This window comes from Pan troglodytes, chromosome 14 (genome assembly GCF_028858775.2).
Source record: "Pan troglodytes isolate AG18354 chromosome 14, NHGRI_mPanTro3-v2.0_pri, whole genome shotgun sequence".
NCBI lineage: Eukaryota > Metazoa > Chordata > Mammalia > Primates > Hominidae > Pan > Pan troglodytes.
In genome coordinates, this window is record NC_072412.2 from 96,038,647 (window position 1) to 96,051,129 (window position 12,483).

Genomic DNA, 12,483 nt, shown 5'->3' on the forward strand with positions numbered 1-12,483 from the left:
GAGTGCTTCAGTCTTGGAGGAGGATGAAGGTAGCATCAGTGGATTACAATCCTTGAGTAGAAGACAGTGCACAAATATGGTGCACAAGGTCATGGCCTTGACTATAAGAGTTCCACATTGTAACGGGGAGAAGTCAATGATATATGCCCGCGGATAGGTGGAGCTGGAGGATGCAGTTTGTGGAAGATACTTTTTTTTTCTGATTACTTCTATGTATTCAGTAAAATAACAAACAAGGTCATCAACTGGCAGTAGGATGGTGAGTTGATTTAGAATTCAGGCATGAACAGCACAAAAACATAGAAGAGGGATAGTAGATCAATCTTGAAAGTATAATATTATTCTAGAATTTATACAAACTATGGGTAACAAATACTGGATGGATGTTTTTTGAGAAGAGGATGTAAAGAGAACAATTTTTACAACTCTACGAAATATTAAATGAGCTTAAGGAAAGCACAGGTTTTCACACTGAAAAGTCTGCTGAATTAATAAAAATGATAAATAACGAAAAACCTCTCTAACACACACTTGTGCAATTTCCATGACTCAAAAAGAAGATAAAATCATAAAAGCATAGAGGGAGAAATAAATAAAAGATCACCAACAAAGAGACTGAAAATAGAGAAGGTATAACTTTCTAATTAGCTCCATAAAAAAGGATGTTGGATCAGTGCTTTAAACTGCTGGGGGAATGTTTTAAAATTGCATATTCAGAGATATTTTTCATCAGTGAAAGCAAAACAAATGCATTATCAAAATGTTCAATTGCTAAGGTATTTTTCCTCCCATAAAACTGCCATGGAAACTACTTAAGAAAAACCTGCAGTGAAACAATGGAGAGGGCCGGGCGCGGTGGCTCATGCCTGTAATCCCAGCACTTTGGGAGGCCGAGGCGGGCGGATCACGAGGTCAGCAGATCGAGACCATCGTGGCTAAAACTGTGAAACCCCGTCTCTACTAAAAATACAAAAAATTAGGTGGGCATGGTGGCAGGTACCTGTAGTCCCAGCTACTCAGGAGGCTGAGGCAGGAGAATGGCGTGAACCTGGGAGGCGGAGCTTGCAGTGAGCCGAGATCGCGCCACTGCACTCCAGCCTGGGCGACAGAGCGAGACTCTGTCTCCAAAAAAAAAAAAAAAAGAGAAACAACGGAGAGGCTGGGCGTAGTGGCCCACGCCTGTAATCCTAGCATTTTGGGAGGCTGAGTCAGGAGGATTGCTTGGGCTCAGGAGTTCGAGACCAGCTGGGCAACATTGTGAGACTTCATCTATATCTATTTTTTTTAAATAATAAATGCATAAGTAAGTCAAGGGTGAACTCTAAGAATGTGGAAGCCATAAGGCTCAGGAAACAGAGATTCTAAACCCAGAGTACATCCCAGAATGACAGCAGAAAAAGAAGCCTGAGAACAACAATTTGGGAGCAAGAGTTCAAAGAATTCTAGGAGAAATATACTTTGGCAAAAAAAAATTAATTAATTGCCATAATATATGCTATTATTGGAAACCTGAGGAGTAATAAAGAATGTGAACATTCACTATTCTTTTATGATAAAATTGTTTAATGAGGGGAAAAAATTCTATAAAAATTAAGTGTTTCAAATATGAAGCGAATTATTATAGGACACATTTCAGCAGCTGGAGATCAAATGAATTCGTGTGACTTTAACGGTAAGGACAATTTCCACTGACATGATCAGATACCTTTTATTTCCAATCCAAGTAAAGCAGAGAAGGAAATGTAATCTTAAAATATTATTTGATTTCTCAGCAATAATTAAATAATTAAAAATTACAGTCTTAACTCTTAAATATTTTTAATTTTTAGAATCTAATGGTGACAATACAAATGTAACTAGAATTATTAATGAGAATATCAACCTGATATATATTGATCATATAAAAGTAATGGTGTAGCTGACAAAGTGAGGAGGCACCAAAAAGTACAAGTGGAAGAGGGGATTGGAATGTGAATACTTACGTAGTGGTGAGTTAGAAGACAGAAAAAGACAAGGAAAAAAATGTAAAAAGCCATGTAACAAACAACTATATGAATGGAAAATTGAATATGGAAACATTTTATGGAAGATAATTCATCTACACTTGGAAAAATCAATGAATAAATGAAATGAATGAAAAATAAAAATCAAATAAATGATTATTTGGAGTTATCTCAGTGATAGGAGGTAAAAATCTACTATGAAGAATGATAATTTCAAGGAAGGTGAGGAGGACAGGTCTTCTGTAATCTATAAATTATTATGGATAGTCATAACATTTACTTTTATTATATTGATAAAATAGCTTTAAGTTAATTAAGAAACAGTAAAGTAAGCAAATATATAATAAAAAACATGAGAAAATTGTAAATTCCGATGTAGAAGGATGCTTGGATGTGTTGTTGAGTTAAAAAAAAAGGAAGTTATAGAAAATTATGTATAGTATAAACTCATTTTTTTAAACTACCAATATATATAGTGTAACTGTGCATATATAAAATTCTGGCCAAACATACTTGATAAAGCCAATGGTGATTACTAATGGAAAGTGAAAATAGGAAAGTAGTGTGGACTACAGGAAAGAAATTTAACCACATGAGCCAGAAACTTTAAGAAAATGTTTTGCAACAAAATTTATACCTTTTGAATTTAAAATTATCAAAATGTAAATAAGATAATTTTTAAAAAAACTATCCCAAAGAATTTGAAATACCACTATTGTCAGAAACTTTACCTGTAAAATGCAGGTAGGTTTCTGGTCAAATTTCCTTCTGGCCTAATATGTCTCTAAGGAAAATAAATCACCAAAACACGAAGGTGACTGAGAAAAATGTGAGAAAAATGGCATATCTCATTAAATTTTTTAAAAGATTTCCCCCCCGCAAAATCATTAGAATTTTAATCAGTGTTTTAAATAATTAAATTACTTTGGAGATAAATATTCTGCATAGCTAGTATGTTAACTAAATGACACACATCAGGTAGGAATTTTCTACTGTTCATTTAGATTGTTCTTTGCAGTTAGTTTTTCCCTGCCGGTTAGATGAAATTGAGGACATGTCCAGTTGATTTTATGGTCACTATTAGTGAGTTTACTAGTCTGCTCAGGCTGCCATGACAACATACCATAGACTGGGTACTTAAACAGCAAAAATGTATTTTCTTATAGTTCCGGAGGCTGGACATTCAAGACGAAGGTGGGAGCAGATTCGGTTTTGGTGAGGGCTCACTTTCTGGATTTCAGACAGCAGCCTTCTCCCTATGTCCTCACTTCGCCTGTCTTCTGTGCATGTATGCCCCTAATGTCTCTTCCTCCTCTTACAAAGACAGCAGTCCTATTGGTTTAGGATGTTAGCCTTATAACCTCCTTTAAGTTTAATTATCCCCTTAAGAGCCCATCTCCAAATGCAGTCAATTGGGGGTTTGAGTTTCACAATATGAATTTTGGGTGCACACAATTCAGTCCATAACAAAAAGTCAAGACTCTTCCATACACTTTTATGATAAGAATATCTCATGTCAATAATTAAATGTTGATAAAAATCTCAGGTAAGTAATTAAAATGCCAAGTCAGTTCCTAGCTGGAACTTAGCAATGAGTAAGTGATGTCTTCTCCTTGTTTATTTTAATCACTCAGATCTTCTACTCCTCCTTTTCATTTCATTTATATAATTCTATTTGTATAATTATTATGGGTACATAATAGGTGTATGTATTTCTGAGGTACAAGCGATGATTTGATATAGGCATACAATGTGTAATAATCATATCAGGGTAACTGAGGTATTCATCACCTCAAGAATTTACTTAAACTAACCATCTAGTCTTTTCAGATAGATGAATACAAACGTGAACCTTTTAAAGAAAAGCATCTTAATATTGTTATAAATAATGTACGTTCAATAATTAGAGTTATCTGCTTATGTATTTCAAGGAACATTATATAGCTAGGAAATGAGAATTTTGTCCTTCAGCTGTTGCCTGTCTGGGCCAGTGCTTGGATACAGATTACTGCCAATTATACATGTAATGGGGTACATTTGTGGTTATTACCAGATTAAGATTTGTCATTACAGTTTGTAAATGACCAATTTCCCTTCACAATTGTGTAGTAATTATTGTCAAAATGGAACATCAGCACAACCACTTAAACACATTGTATTTTTTTCTTTTCACAGAAAACAAATGATCTTTAAAATCAGCTATTACCATGGCTAATGAACACTTTGTCACAACATAAAGATCCCCTGAATTTCCCTCTAGACTAATCTCATTAAGTCCAAAGCATAACATAAGTTAAACATCCAAGTTATGATCTACCAGTAAACTTTCTAGATAGAAGGCCTGTCAAGAAACAGTTAAGAAAAGAAAACAGATTTCTTAAACTATCACACTCTTTCTCCTTCTCGATATTCAATAAGTTACCAGGCTCTGCCTATTATTTTTTTCTTTCCTGTCTTCCCCATTCCTGCTGTTAGCACATCTCTCATGCCATCATCTTCTCTAGAGTAAAAAAAGACTCCTAATTTTTTTCCATATGCTCAGTCTTTCTCTATCCAGTTACAGATTGTGCTAAATAAAACATAAACTTTATGACCTTAAATATCTTCTCATTAAAATTTTCCCAGTAGTTCCTGGATAGTATTACCAAACTACTGCACTCACAAGTCAGGATATTTATTTATTCATTCAAACAACATTTATTAAGCACCCTTCTTGGCTAATTTTCTCTCTAAATTTAATCCACGGTTAATTGTTGTGTTTACACATTTCGATTAACACATGGGCTTTTAAAAACAAACATGCTTTATTCAGTGGTAAGATTTTAATCTGACCTAGTCCCGATCACCTCACTCTGCATTTCAGAATCTTTATTTATATTAAGAGACCCATAATATTCACTAATGTGTATGTCAAATGCTATGGATATTTTTATGGCTACGTGTCATTGCAGAGATCCATGTCAATGTCTAAAGTTAAACTATGGCTCAGTGGTGACACAGCTATTTGCCCTGTCCTCTTTCATTTGCTTTTGTAATGCCATCCTCAAAAATCTAATTCATCCATACTATTTTGGCGGGCTCCAATTCTGCCATGAAAAAGAGTGAAAATTTAGCAGGAATCAATAGATGTTAATTTGTCCTTCTTTAACCTCTCCAATCATTTTTTTGTAACAAACATTTTAAAAATGTTAGAAAAGTTTTAGGTTTACAGAATTATTGTGATGATGCTATAGAGCGTCTTCATTATCACACATTTAATATGCCCTATTAATAATATCTTTATATGAATATGGTATGCTTCATTTGCATGTTTGTTGTATCATTTGGGGGATTTTTGTGTGCATTCTTTGAATGTTATGAATACAAGTTATCTATTAGATATGTGTTTTGTAATATTTTGTCTCAGTTTCTGGTTTGTTTTTACATTTTCTTAATGGTGTCTTTTAAAATCCAGCCTGTCTATTTTTTCTTCATGGATTTTGTTATTGCTGTTGTATTTATAAACTTATGGCCAAACTCAAGGTAAAGGGATTTTTGGCCCAATCTTTTAAATAATTTTTATAGTTGTGCATTTGACATTTAGATTTATGACCTATTTTGAGTTAATATTTATGAAAGCTGTAAAGTCTGTGTCAAGGTTCTTTTGTATCTTTTTGTTTTCTTAACAGATGTTAACTTGTTCCAGTACCACTTGGGAAGAATTGACATCTTTTTAGGGCAGTGGTATGATCTCAGCTTACCGCAAACTCCACCATCCAGACTCAGTCGATCCTCCCACCTCAGCTTCTCAAGTAGCTGGGACTACAGGCCCATGCCACCACACCTGGCTAATTTTTGTGTTTGTTGTAAAGTCAGAGCCTCACTATGTTTCCCAGACTCATCTCGAACTCCCGGACTCCAGTAATCTTCCCAACTCAACCTCTCAAAGTGCTGGCATTAAAGACGTGAGCCATCACACCTGGCAGAATTGACATCTTAACAATATCGAGTCTTCAAATCAATGAACACAGAATGTATTTTTATTGCTTTAGATTTTGTTAGATTTTTTTTTAAATTGATGTTTTGTAACATTTCACATACAGATCCTGCACGTATTTTGTTAGATTAATACGTAAGTATTTGAGTTTTTGTGTTGCTATCTTAAGTAATTATGAACTATTCCAATTGTTTATTGCTGATATATAGAAAAGCATTTGATTTGGTATATAACGTTGTATTATGTAACCTCTTTAGTATTTCCAATAGATTTTTATTGTTTTTGTTGTTTATTCTTTTGGATTTTCTACCTAGATAATCATGCCTTCTGCAAACAGAGATAGTTGTATTTCTTCTTTTCTAATCTATATTCCTTTTATTTCCTTTTCTTATCCTACCATACTACTAAGAATTCCAGTAGGATATTAAGTGGGAATGATGAGATTGGGCAGCCTTGATTTATTCCTGATTTGATGGAAAATCTCCATTCTCTCACAGTTAGGAAAAGAAAGTTCCCTTCTATTCCTAGTTTTAGAGAGTTTTTTTTTTAAATTATTAACAAGGGTTGGGTTTTGTCAAATGCTTTTTTCTTTGTTTAATGATATGATCAATAGATTCTTCTTTAGTCTGTGCATGTGTTTGGTTGTGATAGCAGTGGCAGCCCATCTGGAGTGGCTGCTGCAAAGACACTGGCTACAGAGTGGGAGGGACAGCCAGGGCTGCTTGCTGCATAGAGCCCATGGGGGTCAGGAACAGGCAGGAACTGCATCCCCTACTGAGTTAAAGGGGTGGGAGCCCGTGCTCTCCAGCACAGCTGCAGCTGCTGGGCCATGCCTCTGATGCAGGCATCCCTGCGCCCTAGGGGACCAGGAAGCCCCCCCTGCTCCTGCAGGCTTGGAAGTGCCTGCTCCTGCTCCCAGGGCTCTCCCCACTCCCAGCACCTGCTCTGATTTCAGAGCCAAGTTGAAGCTGAGCCTGGATGCTGTTGTGACCTGGCCAAGTGTGTGCACCCTTAGAGCAGTGCTGACATGCCACTGCACCACCCACCTTCCCCCACCATTGCCTCAGACACCTCTGAAGCTTTGGGCACCCACGAGCTCAGGGAGGGAGGGTTGGGGGTTGATGAGGGTGGCCCAATGCAGGCCTGCAGGCGCACTCAGCATGAACAGGGTATGTCGATGGCAGGAGACAAACAGGTTCCTGGGCTAAAAGGGGTGGGTACCCTATGTAACTCCACCTTCAAGCCAGGGATGGCCTAATGCCTGGGGGCTAGGCTGCCAGTTCCCAGTGGAGTCCACAGCCTAGAGTGATGATGTTTCCAGCCTGCCAATGGCCACCCATGGACCAATCAGCAGGCACTTTCTCCCTTCTGAAACCCATAGAAATCCCAGACTCAGCCAGACTCACAGAGACATTGGGACGATCTGCCTGCAGATAGGAGCTACCCACTCTGGGTCTTCTCTCTGCTGAGAGCTGCACAGACCTTAGGATGACCTGCCTGCAGGATAGGAGCCACCACTTTGGATCTCCTGAGAGCTGTTCTGTTGCTCATTGAAGCTCCTGTCTGCCTAGCTCACCCTCCAGTTGCCTGTGTACCTCATTATTCCTTGACGTAAGACAGAAACTTGGGACCCAGCGAATTATGGAACTGAAAGAGCTGTAACACAAACAGGGGTGAAACACACCCTTTGCTAGCCACGTTGAAGGAGACAGGAAAGAAGAGCTGTGGTCTTTTGGGGACCCCAGACGTAGGGGCTCCCCAGCCAGGGCTGGGAAACCCTCTTTGTGGCTCTGTGGTTCCTGGCATCTCCAAGCTTCTGGGCACCACTGTGTTCCCCAGGTCCAGATGCGGATACCCACAGCAGAAGCCACACGCAGTATATCTGGTCCAGCTGCTGCTTACCACGGAGCCAGTAACTGTGTCAGTGCCTGGAGCTGCCCACCCAATCTCAGCAGCCAGTGTGCCTGGCTGCACACAGTGGCCAGACTCTCCACTTGCTCGCCCATATACCCCTTGCTGCCCCCTGCCTGGCTCGCCCTCAGCAGGTATGAGATCCAGTCCAGTAGCGTGAGCCAAGCACAGCCTGCTGGGCTGAGTGGGCAGAATGAGCCCAGTGTACACAAGCAATAGTCAGACAGAAGGTGCCGCCGACGACAGAGTTTTCTGGCTGGCAAAGGGACACCCCAAGGATCCCATGACAGTTGCAATAATTGATTTTTGAATGCTGGACCAACCATGCATACCTAGAATAAATCCCTCTTTTTGTTGCATATTATTATTTTTCTACATTTTAGATTCAATATAAATATAAATATAATTTAAAATTATATAACCTTAATTATATAATTTTAAATTATATGATTACAATGTATAATGATATAAATATAAATTATATAATTATATAATTTATTTATTTTTTTTTTTTGAGATGGAGTCTCACTCTGTCACCCAGGCTGGAGTGCAGAGGCCCGATCTTGGCTCACTACAAGCTCTGCCTCCAGGGTTCACACCATTCTCCTGCCTCAGCCTCCCGAGTAGCTGGGACTACAGGCGCCGGCCACCACGCCTGGCTAATTTTTTGTATTTTTAATAGAGACGGGTTTTCACCATGTTAGCCAGGATAGTCTTGATCTCCTGACCTCGTGATCTGCCCCCCTCGGCCTCCCAAAGTGCTGGGATTACAGGCGTGAGCCACTGTGCCCGGCCAAGATTATATAATTTTAAATTATAATTTTGTGTGTGTGTGTGTGTGTGTGTGTGTGTGTGTGTGTGTATAGGATCTCGAGTCTATAATCATGAGACAGATTTCTGCTTTTGCAACATCTTTGTCTAGTTTTGATACTAGTATAATACTAGCAAGAAATTAATTAGAAAGAGTTCCCTCTGCTTTCATGTTATGAAAGACATTATGAATAATTGGTAGTATTTCTTCTCTAAATGAATTCAGTGAAATTATATGGGCCTGTTGATTGTGTTTTCAGAAGGTAATTAAATATTGGTCCAATTTCTTTAAGAAATATAGGACTATTGAGGCAACTTTTTTATTCTTGTATAAATTTTGGCAGTTTGTGTTCTTCAAGGGATTGTTTCATTTTATTTACCAATTTTTTGGCATAGAATTTTTCATAGCATTTCTTCATCTTTCTTTTTTACTGTTCAGGGGATCAATATAGATCATTATTTTCTGATATTCTCAATTTTATCTTCAATCTTTTTCTGTTGGATAGCTTGGCCTAGAAAATTATCCATTTTATTGATCTTCTCGTACAAGCAGCTTTTGATGATAATGATTTTCTCTATTGTTTTCCTGCTAACAATTTTATTTACTTCTCCTTTAAGTTCTATATTTCTTTTCTTCTACTTGTTTTTGGCTTAAATTTCTCTTCTTTCTCTAATTTCCTAGCATAAAAGTTTACACTATTGATATGAGATTTTTTAAATTTCTAAAGTATGTAATTAATGTCATAAATTTTACACTAAGCACTATTTTTGCTGCATCCTATAGTCTTTGTAAATTGTTTTCTTCTAATTTATTACAAAATATTATAAATTTCTCTTGAGACCTTTTCTTTGCCCCATGTGTTATTTTGAAGTGAATTGTTTAATTCCCAGATATTTGGGAATTTTCAAGCTATGCTTCTGTTTTTAGCTTCTGGTTAATTCTATTTTTGTCAGAGAATATATATTGCACAATCTCTGTTCTTTTAAATTTGTTACAACGTTATGGCCAAAAGATATCCTATTTTGGTGAATGTTTCATGCAGCTTTAGAGGAATATGGATTTTATTTTTATTAGATATAATATTATATGCATTTCAATTAAATCAAATTGATTGATGATACTGTTCGTTTCAACTATATCCTTATTGATTTTGTGCCTGCTTAGTTTATCAATTACAAGAGATGTTAAACTCTCCAACTATAGTTCCGTATTTGTCTTTCTTGTAGTTTGATTAGTTTCTGCCTCATGCATTTTGATGCTCTGTTGTTAGGTGCATACAGATTTAGGATTCCTATAACTTCTTGGAGAATTGACAGTCTTACTGTTATGTAATGTCTCTTTATCTCTGATAATTTTCCCTTTTCTAAACTCTATTTTTTCTGACTTTAATACAGCTACACCACCTTTATTCTGATTAGTATTAACATGAACTCTTTCTTCATCCATTTACTTTCAACCCATTAGGGTTTGTATATTTATTGTGGGTTCTTTTAGAAAAGCACACACTTGGATTTTGTTTTAAACCACTCTTATAACATGTCTTTTAATTGGTATATTTATACCCTTCACATTCAAAATGAATATTTGTGTATTTACATTAATATCAATCATTATCAGGGGCTTCTGTTTCTTTCTTTTCTCATTTTAATTGGGCATTTTATGTGATTGCATTTTATTTCCTCCGTTAGTGTATTAACAATATTTCTTTCAACCATTGCTTAGTGTTTTCCTTAGAGTTTACAATATGCATTTTTAACTAATCTAAGTCCATCTTGAAATAACACTTTTTTGCTATGTGTAGTACACATATCTTTTAAGACAGTATTCCCAATTTTTTCTATCCTTTGTGAAATGGCTCTAATTCATTTCACTACTTAATATGCTATAATGATCCAGTATATTGCTTTTTTATTACTTTAAATTAATAGTTATATTTTAGACCAATTAAGTTAACATGGAATTATGTTATATTCATTTATTCCTTTTCTGATGTTTTTGTCTTTTTTAAAAAAATTCTAGGTTCAAATTTTTGACCTATAACATTTACCTTCTGCCTAACAAAAATCCTTTAATATTTCTTGTAGTCAGATCTGCTGGTAATAGATTCCTTCAATTTTTGTTTGTCAAGAGGTCTTTATTTCTCCTTTACTTTTTGTTTTTTTTTAATAATAGCTTGATTGAAATATCATAGATATAGCATACATTTATCCATTTAAACTGTACAATTTAATTTTTTTATATATTCAGAATTGTGCAACCATCAACATTATGTAATTTCAAAACATTTCCATCACTCCAAAAAGAAACCCATATCCAAGTCTTCTCACTTTTTTTCCACCTTTGCTCAGCTGTCAGTGTAAATGTTCTCAACCTTGTGTTTTGCCAATTGACAAGCTTCGGTCAGGGCAATCAATTTGGCTACTTCAGCTGATCTGGCTTGGGAAAGAGGATCAGCTTCAATTACCTCTGGTAAGGGAACCACAGCATATCCTGCTCTAAAATTTCCATCCTCTCCTCTTAAATAAGACCCATTGGTATACCATTCTATCTCAGCATTATACAGTGGTGTCTCTTGTAGGGCTGTCCTCGGAGTGAGAAGCTGGTTTGTCATCAGAACACAGTCAAGAAGGATTTCCTCAAAAGGGTCCAGCAAGAGAGTGACCAGATTAAGATTATTACAGTGGGAAATGATAATATTTGGAGATGATAAAGCAAAATGTCATAAGAGGTTAACTGATTGACAGAGAGATGTTGAGTATGATAACAGTTTAGAAGGGTCTCAAAAGAATGCAGTACTGAAATTATAAGGTGGAAACCCATAATTATTTTTTCAACAGACTTGTACAGAAGGGAAGTGGCTGATATTGCTCTCGGAGAGGTAGGCAGCCCTCAAGCCATGGGGTTAAGCCATTGGCCATAATGGCCTGTAGGTCTCCAATGATCACCATGTTTCTGGGTCAGTGCCCAGGATGCAACAGCTCCAATTTCATGTACCAAAAAGGAGAAAAGCAATTTGTAGTTAGGATGCCCTAAGGCTGGGTTATTAGTTAAGGTTTCCTTTATTTGTTGCACAGCTGGTTGTCTATCTGGAGTCTCCATGACGGGATCAGATTATTTATTCACTTTTTAGGTGTGCATACAGAGGTTGAGCCATAAGGGAGAAATTTGGTATTCAGTTCCCACAATAGCCAGCCAGCCCCCCAACTTATCTAAGTTGTTTCTTAGTGATGGGCATTAAGAAAGCTAAAACTCCTCTCACTCTATACTCAGTCGTTTGACTGAGATAATACGTCCCAAGTACTTAACTTGGTGTAAACATAGCTGAAGTTTGTTTTTGGATACTTTGTGTCCCTTGGTGACTGAGTAAATATAGACTCTTTTCCTGCAAGGAAGAGAGTGTGCCTGAACAGAGGAGAAGGTCATCTACATACTAGATGAGTGCTAAGCCCTCGGGAATAATTAAACCCTCTAAGTCAGCTTTTAATATTTGGGAAAATAAGTGTGACTTTCTGTGTATCCTTGGGGCATTATAGTACATGTATATTGTATTTTCCAAGTAAAGGAAAACAAATATTGGCTGTCTGGATCTACAGGAATACCAAATAAGGCACTGCAGAGATCTACAATTAAGAAATACTGGCTGGGAGTGGCTATAGCTGATAGTACAGTATGTGTGTTGGGGACTGTTGGGTGTCTGGGTATTACAATATTTTTTAGTGCCCTCTCAAATTTGTAAAAATCTCAACCCTCTCCCATTCGGTTTTTTTGAACAGTAATATAAG